The sequence below is a fragment of the Condylura cristata genome, unplaced genomic scaffold, assembly GCF_000260355.1.
Source record: "Condylura cristata isolate star-nosed mole 26May11 unplaced genomic scaffold, ConCri1.0 scaffold00019, whole genome shotgun sequence".
NCBI lineage: Eukaryota > Metazoa > Chordata > Mammalia > Eulipotyphla > Talpidae > Condylura > Condylura cristata.
The window spans coordinates 40,007,004-40,021,289 of NW_004567120.1; the positions used below are offsets into that span (position 1 = coordinate 40,007,004).

Consider the following 14,286-nt stretch of genomic DNA (forward strand, 5'->3'; position numbering starts at 1 on the left):
CAGAGATGAAGTCAGTGGCCAGTGGCTTCTGGAAGCCACCATAGTCCCTGGCCTTTCTGCTCACTGCTGGACTCCCTGAGTCCCTCCTAATTTCTCCAGTTCCAGTCTGCTTTAGGATGAACACCCGTCTCACCGTTCATTTCAGTTTCTGTTGCTTCCTTCCTTTGTACAAATTCAATTATGCCGAAATAATTTCCAAGCCATTTTTCAAACCACACTTTTCCAGCCTCCATCCCCTTTTTGGCCAACTGCCCTGCTCCCCCAGAACAAGCCATGTCCCTGCAGGTGACCTCGCTACCTGTCAGGTAGACCATTGCTTATTGTGAATGTTGCCAGTCAGAATTAGTGGTGGCCACCCCTGCAGTGCAGCCCAGCCTCGGTACTTGCTCCCATCAGTTCCTTTTCGAGTCCAAACAGAAATGAAAAATAATAACAACTCTGGCCCCTGTGATGGCGGCTTGCAGTTACAATTCATCTGTCATCTGAGGACTCCGCAGCTGCTCCAATGTAATAATCTGGGCGGCGGCGGCAGCAGCAGCAGCAGCTCCTTTTCCGAGCTCCGCGGGGTTTTATGGGTCCTAGAGTAATCATTTCTGGAGGGGTTCACGCAAGGAGAGCAGCAGGCACTCGCTGCAGCTAGCTGGGGATGGAGGTTCAAGGCTGATTCGTGCTCCACAGTATGATGTATTTGTTCCCAGCAAGAATTTACCTAAAAATGTCAACATACTATCAATGAAGTCCTTTCTAGAGTCAAAAATGCATATCTAGTGCTTCTCTTAGATTTGATGGGGCCTTCGGTAGTTGATAATTTCACAGGCAAACATCTGTAAGGGTAATTCACTGTTTATGAAGGATGCTGAATTTGTGAGCTAGGATTTAGGGAACTTGATTTGCTAAACTGTATCATCTTACAAATCTCTGCCTGCCATATGGGTCAGCTTGGCAAACACTGACATGGGCATCTCTTTTTGATTACAGCATGATCTGTGTTTACTCAGTTCTAAATTACAGCAATTCGACTTATTAGGGCTGTGTTTAAGTTTACTGTTTCAGCATAGAAAAAACTCACCAAATAATTACAAGACGACCATGTACAGTACTTGCTATTTTTTACATTTAAAGGGGAAATAAATGTGAAAACACATCTCAAGAGTGAGACAAAAAATGGATCAGGGACCAAAATTGGTCAGACAATTACGTCTGAATGGAAATTTGATGATATTATCATAACTATGCAGCATAATCAAACACCTTTCAGTAGAATGTCTATGATAAATTTAACCAATAATTAGGCAATTGATTTTATATCCTGTCAAATTAATGTATAAATAATGTTCAAATTGGAATCATGCAAGCAATTTTGTAGATAGCTCTCAAATACTAACCCTTCTGGAATGTTTTTGAAGAGCCTCTCTCCTCTTCTGGTGTGGACTTTTAAAATTATATTTTCTGGAACTAGAAATACAGTGTTCCATCTAAGAAAGACAACAACTATTCAATCTAATTTAGACTATAATTAATGTTAACATGGATGGAGTCAAACAAATGAACTAACTAATGATCGTACCCTCTGCTATTCTGATGACTACCTCTTACCTAATGATATTGGGCAATATGTAAATTTGTCAGCAGGTGAGAACGCCCTTGACTGGGTAAATTATGTAGAGCATTACCTTTTCGGCAGCTAATTCAAAGCACTAATGGACTTAATACCTAGTATGCATATGTGGGGTGAGCTATTCGTGGAACCAAATTAGCCCATAAGAGATATTACCCATTATTGCCTCCCAGTAATCATTTCCTCTTTGCTCAAACACAAAGAAAGATGCTAAATTTAATTATACCAACTATTATGTGAACAATGCAGGTGAGCCATCCTGTGCTCTTCCAGTGCACTTAGAGCCTGTCAAGCAGTTCAAATATTTTCATGTGGAACCTGGGGGGGCTGAAGCTAGCATATGACGTGCATTTTAAATGATTCCACAGACGTCATTGAGAAAATAAGTAACACGAGTAACGAGGTGACTGGCCCAGTCAGTCATGGGAACCTGTCAAACATGGGACATGTCAGGGAAGAGATGGTGTCACATACCAGTAACTTTGCATTTACCTGTCCAGGGGTTGGACAAGGGTAGCCCCTTTAAACTAGCTAACTAAATGCACGAGTCCGATGTATTTTAGGTTTGTAATACAAATAAGTCTGTTTTTCTGGCAACCTGCTTTTTGTGACTATGGTGATTTATTATTTTCTATTGATTGAACAAAAGCAGGTGAGAATTTAAGCCACATGTAGAATTTGCACCTGCTTTCTGGATCTTGGGTGTACAGAGAAAGTAATGAAACAATGTATTGGTTTGCCAAAATGGAGTCTAGGCTTATCCCAAAGAAGTAATAGCTTCCGACTGTTGTTTGAGAATCTAGCCTTATCCCAAAGAAGTAATAGCTTCCGACTGTTGTTTGAGAATCTAGCCTTCTGGTTCTGGTTGTACAAGTGGGATTGGGTTGTGGGGTGGGAAGGCCTAACGCAAGGAGGTCACCATTACATGTGTATCGGTATAAAGGTAAACCTAGTGTCTTGGAAAATGTACCAAGAAATTAGCCTCTCCGAATCAACTTGGTAGGCATCTTCCAGTTTGGAAGTGAAAGAATAAAGCGAGGCTTGCCCTGTTCTTGTTTATTGCCAAATGCAGAGAGAAAAAGAGAAATGCAACCTCTTTAACTTACCTACCAGGAGACATCCATGAGCTTAAATCATGCTTTATTCTGTGCAGTTGATGCAGGGAAGACTGAAGGGATGGTCCCTGTGGGTTGGGTTGGGGTCATAGCTGACGAAGCACTGACATTCAAGACAGGTGGTACACCATGAAAAGCAAAAATAGCGTGGAATAATGTACTGGACTAGGATAACAGTATGAAGGTTTGTGATGGTAGTTTCCTTGGGCCCAGGCTAGAGCAGACATATCTTTTTAAAAAATATTTATTTGTTATGCATACAGAACTGGGGTACAGGAGTGGTGAGAGGACTCACCAGAGTCAAAGTGCGGAGCAGAACAGGCAGATTGACGAAGTACACTGATGAGGGGCTCAGTGGGGAGACAGGAGAGGTCTGCTGAGCCATGTGGGTCAGCTCTGGGGCAGGGATCAGAACTCAAACTCTAGGGGCTGCAGCTTGCTTGCCCTGCTGGGCTTTAACCCATCAGACCCCAGGGAGGGCCCTGGAGCATACATATCTTAAGGAGTTGGAAAAGGGGAACAAAAGGAATGAGAAATGCCATAACTAATCCACATTTGGGGAAAGTAGTTTGTTGCTGAGATGGGCCTGCAAGGCTAATGTCTTGATAAGAGAGAAGAAAGGCCAGAGCCCTCAGGCATTTATCCTGATGTTAAGGAGGAATCCCTGCTAGTCTGGGATGAAGCCCTGTCCCCAATGTGATAAAAATATCTTGCAAATAGCTGATCCAGGAAGAACTCTTGTCACTGAATATTAGAAATAAAAAAAAAGAATTATTGCAAAAGTTAGACTAGAACACATGACCTGCCAAAAAGAATTAAAAAGAAATGTAGCTGAACAATATCGCTTTGGGACAAATTAAAGCTATGACCAACATAGTGTCATGAGCTGCTAAAAAATGGAACAATTTTGTGTAATAAGCAAGAGCCAAAGCAGTGATACAAGAGCTTAGGAATGTGATTCAAAAGATAAATCGAGAGCTGAACAGTAACAAAACGAAATACAAAGAGAAAAATCATTAGAATTATCAATTTTTAAATGTTTTCTCCTAAATAACAGTGAATCAATAACCTGTTCATTAACCTAAACAAAGAGAGAGAGAGAAATGGAACACTGTATGTCTACTTCAAACACATTGCAAACACATAAGAGAAGGAATGATAAAGAGGGGTGTCCTCTCAAGAACAGGAAAAAAAGAAAAATAATCAGGAGTGACAGTTGAAACCACTCTACACAAATAAATGTATGTGTCTAGAGAAGATGGGCATTGTTTTCTAGGGAGAGATAATTGACTGAAATTGACTCTAGAAAAGAGAGAAAATCTAAACAGACCTATACTCAATGAAATGGAGATCCATTAAAAAATCATCAGTCTCAGATGGGCTTTCATGGGGAAATTTAACCAAATCATTAAATGATAATACAGCTCAGCTACTCCAGAACACAGAAGAGGAAGAGTTGCAAAGTATTTTTTGGAAAAGCTGAACTCACACATATTAGTAATGTAAAAAAATTATGACTCAAAGTTCTGTAACATACCCTATAAACACTGATGCAAATTTTCTCAATGAAACATTAACCAGAATAATTAAAACTTTAAAGGTCATGCAACATGATGCAAAGAGTTGTAGTCCAAGAATGTAAAACCGGCACAATATTAAGAAATTCATGAAGAAAATGTCTTTTATATAAAAACAAAAATTAGTAATGGGATGATCACCTTTAAAGACTCAAAAGATAGGACAGAAGTCAACTCTCATTCTTGATAAAACAGAGAAGATGAAAACATCCTTCCTGTGATAAAATGTATCCCTCTCAATCCAAAAGCTAATGTCACATTCCCCAGGGAAATGTTAGAAGCATTCCCATTACAGTCAAGGAAAAAAGACAAGGTAATTATTATCACCATTATTAGTTAATATTTGTGTGGAGATTAACCAAAGCAATTAAATAAACTATAATCAGAGGTATTAAAATGGGAGCAAATTTGTAGGCTAATAGCTATTTGTGGAATATATATATATATATATATATATATAATTGTGAAAGCCCCAGGAGAATTAACCAAAAACACTGTTATGAAAAATACAGCCATTCAGCAAAGTTTTAGTGTGCAAAACAAATATAAATATATCCTACGTAATCTTAGCTCCTTACCTACACCGTTAGACAGTATTAGTCCCAGATATTTAAAGAGGCAAAACAGAAACAAAGTATTAGGATATGGGAAGATTAAAACGTTTTCATTTCTAGCCCATTCTGATGAGCAGCCAGGAGGGAAGTTTGGAGGTTTGAAGAGACTGGAGAAGATTGAACTGGTCATTGAAAGGAATAGGGGAGTTACCTAACAAGTACATTACAGTTAGGAGTTGATTCAAGGAGCCAGGTGACACTGTGCAGACGTGAAACCGACACAGGCTTCCATCGGCAGGTTATATAGATTTTCCAGTGGTGCTTGGCTGATTACCCAGACACTAAGCAGACCTCAAAGAGGTTGAATAAATTGCCCCAAAATCACATAATCATACAGCTTCTAAGTGGATGAAATGGGATTGGCACTCAGGTTGGCCTGACTTGGAGATAGGCCCTTATAATACCAAACAGTTCTCCAGCAGATGTCCGTACCTGGACTGTTCTAAGGATTTTGCACATAATACCACATGTAATCACCCTACTAATATCAGGAAGCAGGTACTATTATCAGCTGCTTCTACAGATGATGAAGTGAAAAAACTTTGAACTTAAGTGACTTTCCACGTTCCACAGCTAACTGGTGACAGACTCAAGATCCCACGCCAGTGTGGCTTCTCTAAGAAGATGCAGCCTGAAGGAGTGGGTCCAAGTGCCTACTGCAGAGCTCAGCCTCTGGTGGGTCTCGACACAGTGCCTTTGTCTTAGCGTGGAAGCATCCATGGGCAACATCAGCCAAAATGAAGCAGTTGTGGCTGTGTTCTAGTATTTCATTGCCAAAAACAAGCAGTGGGTGGGGTGCAGGCTGAGAGGGGGTAGCTTGCCGACCCCTGGGGTGGAGCACCTAGAACTAGAAGACTCCCCTCTGCTGTGTTTCACTGCACTGGGCAAGTGGTGTTGGTTTCCGGCCAGCACATTTATTCATTACTTCCAGTAAAATTTACCTGTTACAATTCTGTACATGCTAGCATATGCATAGATTCTGGTACTCACCACCTTTAACAGAATACAAAGCAACTGCAGTATCCCAAAGATACTACCTCGAGTCTCTTGCCCTCCACTTTTGCCTTCTGCAGAATGACACATGCACAGGATCAGACACTGTGGAATCATCCCATAGTGATGCTTTCACTCAGCACCCACCTTTCAGCTTCATTCAGGATGCAGCACGTGTCTGTAGTCCATTCCTTTCTACACTAACATTCCATTTCATGGGTATACCATGATTGCTTTATCCATTTATGCATTGAAGGAGCTTGAGTTGTTAATAGTTTTTGGTGACTGAATAACATTACTCATAAGAATCATGTACACATTTTTCTGTGACAAAAGTTATCTTAGATATCTACTTAAGAGTGGGATGGCTGGGTCAAGTGTATGTTCAACTTTAAAAAAAAATGCTGAGTTGTTTTCTAGAGATGTTGTACCATTCTGTGGTACCACACCCCACCAGCATATGAAAGGCCCACTTGTTCAGCATCCTTACCAGAATTTGCTTTGATGACTACTTTTTATTTGAGTCTTTCTAGTAGTGAGTAGTAATAGATCGCTGTAGTTTAAGTTGTAGTTCCCAAAAGGCTAATGATGTCAAGTCTCTTGTGGTTACCAGAGTCTGAGGTCCAGCTCATAAGCTAACATTTGAGAGACAAGAGTTGGTGGAAGGAAATCAGGTTTAACCAGGAGCTGGTATACTTGAGGACATGAGCACTAGTTTGTCAAAGGCCATCTCCCCAAGTTGGGAGAAGGAGGGACTTACTTGGGGGAGTGTGTCTTGACCTTGACCACATCTGTCTTGGCACTTTTGGGCATGTTCTTTACTACAGTGATGAGGCTGGTGCCTTAGCTTTGTCTCCTACCTCCATCTTGGTCTCATCTCATCTGGTCTGGTCTGCATTTCTGTAGTTCTCTCTGCAGGAAAATATAAACAGGACCAGAGCAATGATGAACAGGGCAAGGTCAAGAAACTAATGATGACCAGGCCAGTGACGAGTCTTTGTGCTCATTTTCATTTTTGTCTACCAGGTTTGATGAAGTGTCTACCAAATCTTTTGTCCATCTGAAAATTGTTTGTCATCTTGTTGAATTCTGAGTTCTTTTTCATACTCTGTATATATAAGTCTTTGATATGTGCTGAGCTAATATTTTCTCTTAGTTGTGTCTTTTCATCAACTTGATGGTGTCCTTTGAAAAGTAGACCTTCTCAACTTCAATGAAGTCCAAGCCACCATTCCTTTCTTTTGTGGATTGTGATTTTGGCACCGTGTCTCAGAACTTGCTATCTAACTCAAGGTCATAACAGTTCTCTCCCATGTTTTGTTCTTCCAAGACTGTCATGGTTTTGTTTTACATAGGGCTCCTGCTCACACCATGTTAAGAGCCTGCACAAAGGCCACACCTGGTGGAAACATCGATCGAATGATCTCGACTTCTCTTCCCTTCTTCTGGGTCTCTGTAGCACTTTCCATGGCTCTGCACTTGTCACATTGTGTGTGTTGACAGAGTGTGTACAAGTTCAAAGAGGAGGTGAACTGTGTTTATGGAATGGCTTAATATGTACAGGAATGCGTAGGGAAAATGACCTCATTGTGTTATTCCATCCAAGGTAAAATAATGATTTGATTTTCCATGAAGATATTATAACTTAATCAGCAGATAATAGTGTTTAGTGAGTAGAGTAACTGTACAAATATTAGGTATTCTAATGACTGCATTTCTTAATTCTCCAAATAATAGATTTAGTACCACCTTTTGTGCAAAACCTCTCCATTGCCAATTATTTTTTAATGCAGTTGCTCTCGCCAATTTTAATATTCCTCCTCAAAGCACAATAATGTTGGCATTATCACTTAAGTCAGGCATTGACTAAAGGCAGAGGTTGGGGGCCCATGTGTTATTATAATTCGAGAGGGGAGAGATGATTTGAATTTCTTGAATACTATTAAAAGCACTGATAATAATCACAGTGCTTATTATCACTGTGGTCACAGAAAAGGATCCTCCATGAAATGTGTTCCTCCTCCAGAATGAGCTTTCCAGGCCTCTTTGGGGGGGTGGTAAACAGAGTGGTGCTTCTGTTAAATGCTGTCAGCTTCATAGCAAAGGCTGTGTCAAAACAGAGCCTTCCTGAGATGGACACGCTAACACGAACAGAATCATCCAGCTCTGTTCTGGCAACATGTGAGTCAGAAATTACAGAATCACACAATGAACAACTGAGGCTGGTTAAGACTAAAGCAGACAAAACATCTTGGCCTCTGGTAATTTTTTATTCACTTCCTTTCCCACTTCTCAGAACCTGTTAGGCTTAGAGGGAACCTGAGAAATTGGTCCACTCAAAGTCTGCAGCCTGTGGCATGCAGCATCCTCACACATCTGAGACGTTGGGCACAAGAGTGAGTGGTGGCCTGGTCTGGAGGCTGTAGATTGAGTTTGTTGGCGCCTGTCTGTGTTGCAGCGAGAAGGTCAGATGAGGTAGCCCTGTAAGGGCCTGGGTTACAAGTGATGTGCCAGTGACAGTGTACTGGTACTAGGAGGCCTTCAAGCTAGCCTGACCCCACTTAACCTGATTTTGTGATTCTTGACTAGTCTCTAAACCAGTACTATGCTTTGGGTCTTCCATTTATGAAACTGAAGGGTCAGCTATTTCGTGCTATCCAATCTGATAACAAAAGCCACATGTATTTGGTTATTTACATTTAAATTAATTCCATTTTAAGAAAGCTGAAGCCCCTTAGTCCACTAGGCACATTTTCTAAAGTGCACTGAGCACTTAAGTGACTATCATTAGACAAAACCGTAATTCCATCTTTACAGAAAGTTCTAGTGAACAGAACTGCCTCTAGGTTATCAGTGACAGTCTGCCCTGGGTCTTAATTCTGATCATTAAATAAAACCCAACTGAATTTTACCAGGTATGATAAAACGTAGAACTTGACTCGTGTGCACCCCTCCCCAGCCCCTTCTCTTTTCTTATCCCTTTCCCACTGCCACTAGCTTTCCCATCTGTGATTCACCCATGGTGCACGTGCCGAGGAAGGGCTGTAAGCGGCCCTTGTAGCGCACCGGAGATGTTAAGTCACCACCACAGGGCACCTTGATATTGTCCTAGTCAAGGGCCCTAGCTCTGGGTTATTGACCTTACAGTGGCCAGGCCTTGTGAAGGCCCATTTCTTGGATTGGACTGTGCTTACGAAGCACATTTAATAAATCAAGGCCATTGACGACGAGTTGAGATAGTGGCGAGTCAGAACAGTGGTTTCAGGAAAATTATAAACTAGCCGTTAAAATCCCCGAAGTCAGACTGCCACGCAGCAAAGCAGGGAGCATGGGGCCTGCTGTACAGAGGTGACCGTGGTGACTGTTCAGGATGCCCACCCAGCCACCCTGCACAGTCTGGGCTCTTCATAGTTTGTAGTGGGCCCCCAGTGGACTGCATCTGGGGATTCAACCCAGTGACCCTGTGACTGGTGGAATCCACGAGTGCCCAGTCCATGGAGAGCAAACCCCCACACCCTGCAGCAAGTGGAACCACGCAGTTTCAAGCCCTGTGTTCATGGTCAACTACACTTTACATTTGCCCTTTTATTTTCGTGATCAGTGTATCTTAGTCATCCCTATTGGAGAGCCTGTCTTATGGGAACAGTGGTAGCGGAAGTTCCAGTGCCAAGCCAGTGCTCGGATACCGTCCTTGGCCCTGGGTTCTGGAGTAGCTGACAAACAGCATCGTAAATGACACGTGCTTGGAGTTCTGTCCCACAACACGTAACTCCTTACTGCTCAGTCATTCCAGGTGTGCTCCGAGTGTCGTGTGAGTTCTGAGTTTCAAGGCTTCACTGACTCCCAGGCTGGTTTAGCCAAGGAGTTTTAATTGCCCTATGATGGGATTCTTAATTATTAAATATGCAAGCCTCTTTTGTGTCTTTCACACTGTGCATTCTTTTCTCGTTCTTTTGTAAAGCACGCCTTGGTTCATAAGGCACCAGTAGGCAGGAAGAGCTGCCCCAGAGGGACAGGTTTGCTGAGAGAGGCCTGTGTGGTTGCACGCAAATGGCCTTGAAGAGGGCGGCCTCCACTGAGGGGTCAGTGCATTGAAGCCGTGCAAGTGCAGGTCACGGGCAGGCAGGAGGCTGCTGCCCTGCGGAGGGAGAGGGTGTGTGGAAAGGGGCCCCTGCATAGGCATAGGTGGGCAGGACTGCTGCCCCGTGCCAGGGCAGAGGCTGCCTGATATAGACTCCTATCAGAAGGGTGGGGGCCTCAGTCCTTGTGAGCCTGGATTTGTTGCTGATTTTGAATAAAATATGTAGAGTCTGAAAGGGGCAAGAGATCCCACAATGGGCTCCATCTCCATATCTTTATTTTCACCTATTGGTCTGTGCTCTAGACATCGCCTTTAGGATCCGCTACCTACTTAGGTCTCATGCTCTGTAATCTAGGCCTTGGCACCCAGAGATGTAGATTTCTGTAGCTGGCCAATGGCTGTGCTCACCCCTGCACCCCCAACTGTGTGAGTCAGTCTTACGATGCCTCCTTCTGTTCTTCCTCCATCCGTGGGTAGCTTGCAAACCCTTGACCAGGTTTTTGTTTGTAGTTTGTTTTATGTTTTTCATGGCTCTGCACATTTCTTTCTGTTTTCAGAGCAAATGAAGGAGGCTACAGGAGCAGAAGCCAGTTTGGGGGGTGGGCGGTGAGGGCTGTGGGCCAGTAAGAAAGAAGTGGCCAGCCAGGTGTCAACCCCTGCTGACATCAGGCTTTTGGACAAGAGAGGACATGGATTGCCCGAGCCCCACCCGAAGGAGACGGGCTGTGCGGAGAGCAGTCTGTGGGCTGTTCACTTACCTCCAGCCCAATGTGCCATTTGCTTCCTAGAACCTCTTCAAAGGGCAGGCGATGGTCTCTTTGAATCTTCTCTTTGGTGCTTCGCTAAATTTATCACCAGGGGTCAAAAGTATCGATTGCATAGACTGCGAAAAGACAGACTTGAAGCAGATTTATGAACATTGGGGTGATGGAATCCTACTGGGCTCTCAGAGGAGCTCGTGGGGGCAGAAAGACTGCAGCCCTCTGCCGTTGGCAAACACCACAGAGGTGGCCTGGGTGTGGGAAACTTCTAAGAAAGACATGTTGGTAATAGTGTCTACATGTGATTATGTTTTCATTGAAAAAAAAAATTGACCAGGTGGTAAAATCAGATCGGATTTCTGCTTAACCATTTGTCAGTACAGAATTCTCCACGAAACCGTATCAGGCGCTCCGTGTTGGGCAAGTGGCTGTTTGCACCAAGGCAGACAGGGGTTCACCTTGTTTTATTTGAACACAGCTTTCCCCATGCCTGTGGGGCAGTGTTCTGCCTGCACCTCCTGGCTCCTGAGTGTTCCTATTGAGACGAGAATATTCTCTTTCTCCAGGGCTCATGTGTCCTGCTTCTTTGTCTGCTATTTATTTCCCATTATTTGAAGTAATCACAGAAAAAAACTAAGCTAGAAAGGAGTGTCTGTTCAGACATTCAGGAACGCTCAGCCTATTGGGGGCTGGGGCTATTTGGAGGGGCGTTCCAAATTGATTTCACTGGGGCTTAGTCCTGGCTTTGATTTTAAATTCAAGTTACTGCAACGACTCTGATACTGCTGCTGATATACTTTTATTTTTACTGTGAGTGGGAGAGTGGAGGGGAGAGGACTTGCCATCTTCTAGTTACACTGACACCTTGTGACCAAGTTACTAGCTAATTTTATGTGAATGGGACAAACCAATTCTCTTCCATCCCCCTGGTGCGGAGATTTTGTGATTCTAAGATTGAAATAGCTGTTTCAGAGTAAAGACAATTCCATGCAAATCATATTGGCTGGAGTTTAACTGTATTAGTGGCCTGGTGCCTTATTTTTACTGAGCTCAGAAATAATGAGAAAGCCAAGTTCTGGCCAACTTGCTCATTGGAGGCCTCTTTCCATGAAAATAGATATTACTTCTTTTCTCCTCAGCAATTGAGTCTTTGTTTCTTTTAAAAGCAGTTGTCATGAACTCCTCATTAGCATTTTTCTTAATGTGATAAGTGTAAACTCCAAGAAAGTGATCATGTTTGAAAGCTACAGCAGCCCTTAGAAATGGAATACGAACCGAACGCCTTGTGTGATACTGTGAAGGGCTTAGACTGGGCTTGCACAGAATGTATCCTTCTGATTCGCTTTGTCATTCTCTAGTGCCTTTTACTTACAGCCTAAATGACTGCTGTATTGCTGCAGCTACACTGTGTATCTCTCCAGCAATGCAAGATCAACAAATCCCTTTGGTAATTTCTAGAATTTGATAACAAATTGCATGCTCCACTTTAAAACACACACACACAACTCCGACAAGTTTATTTTACTCTCACTTTTGAATGATGACAAATAATTGTCATTTCCGTCTACCCCCTTCCAATTCTGAATTCTCAGCTACCTGGAACGCAGCTGCGCCCTGGACCTGATCCAGCCACCCGGCTTTCTGATGCTTCGCAGAGTAGACACTCAATAAATGTCTTCTGAATGAATGAAATTAAATGCAGATCATTAAAGATGGTGTCAGGGGAGAGGCCAATGAAGATTCATAAGTTGTATCAAATTGCTTCAGCTGACCTGGAGCTAAAGGAGCAAATTGGGGGGTTCACCATAAAGAAATATCTCGTGCTACAAGCATACAGCATGTCATTCCATCATGTAAAGTGGCTCTGAAAAAAAAAAAAAAGTGTGGTTGTAATATTCTGAAAGCCTAGAGAATTGTTTTATTCTAGTGTTTTTTAAATGATGGTCATTTTGGATGTAGTGATATCAAAATAATTTGATACAGAATAGCTAGACACTCAACAGTGAAATTAAAAATCGCTTTTGAGGCCCTCCCTGGTGGCTCAGAGGGTTAAAGCACAGCACTAAGAAGCTTAAGCCACTTCCGCATGAGTTCGATTCCCGCTTGCCCCGGAGGTGACCACATGGCGAGGCAGACCTCTCCTGACCCGCCCGCTGCTCCCCTCAGCAGTGTACTTCGTAGATATGCCTGTTCTGCTCCCACTCTGTCTCTGGTGAATCCTCTCAACCTCCGCATTTCTGGCCTGTACTCCAGTTCTGTATGAATAAATAAATAAATCTTTAAAAAAATTGCTTTTGAAAACAGTAAGTGTCCGAATTAGCTTGCAGATGAAGGCCACACATTTAAGGCAATTGGAAATGTAAGAAGTGGCCACAGAGCAACCCCAGACTCCTCCTGCCTGCACGGAAGCACCCAGCAGATGCCCTCACCTCGGTTTCCTTTTTGCTCCTGAGCTTGACAAAACAATTTCTCCGTGGCCAGAGCTTACATTTCTAGCACCTGATTTTGCCTTTACCAAAGATGGCAATTTCAATCTAACAACACCTCCTAGTGGGGCAGCCAAGTCTTCTTGTTGTGACTGGGTCAAGTAATTGAGACAAATGTCCTGATAAGGATGGGGATTTCTAAGGTAATCATTTGCCGAGAGTCAGACCTCATCAGTTAGTTTGTACCCTCAGGTTGCTGATGTTGGAGGCGTAACCAACTCAGAAGGTCTAGCTGGATTCTGCCCAGTATGCCGTGGCGATGGTCTGAGACACGCTTGCACCTTTGTGGAACCTCTTTTTGAATGTCTGTTTAGTGACTGCTCCTGAAGATGCAGCAGGTTTAGGCCTTACGTGGGACCACCCACACCCACACCCACGCCCTGTCTGTTAAGTAGATGCAATGGAATTCATGGCAAGTGGCTGGGTTGTCTGAATGAGCTCAGTGATACTGGACATCCAGGCTTCTGATCACTGTGTGCTCTGATCACAAATTGGAAGGAGTTTCTTTTTCAGGAGAACCCTGGTTTCAGGCAACTGAAATTGGACTTCTTGTACACACGATCCTGGGGCTGATAGAAAAACATGATTCCCAGAAACAACTGCAAGCACTAGAGAGTTGTGGAAAGAGCTGTCAATGATTAGAAGAAATGGTTCTGGCATTTTTGTACCATGTTAATGCAATCATAACTCAGTGTTAGCAACTTTTGAAAGGATTAGTCCTTTTCGGAAGGGTGGCAGATTCATTTCGTGTCGGTCCATTGATGGGAAGTGATGTTTAATGTAGCAGTTGATTTTATACTTCTTCTGTACCAACACTTGCACAGAAATCAGAGCTGAAATCTCAGGAGACTGTCTTGAGAACATTCCAAGCAGAATATTGTGGAGCGGAACAGGCTTCTGATCAGTGGAGGTGCTTGGCAAGGAGTGTTACTGATCAGCCCCCGCCAAGCTGGGCTACACCAACACTGGCCTTTCTAGGAGTTGAGCAGTCCATCAGACAGGCCGAGTGGAGACCTGTCCTGCAGTGACAGTGGGCTCCCT

At 43.2% G+C, this 14,286-nt stretch overlaps 1 protein-coding gene across 1 annotated transcript in view; it reads left to right on the plus strand.

Moving 5' to 3' along the window:
- The window catches only part of AFF2 (AF4/FMR2 family, member 2), a 276,581-nt gene that overhangs the window by 130,219 nt on the left and 132,076 nt on the right, over nucleotides 1-14,286 (plus strand). The window lies entirely within an intron of this gene.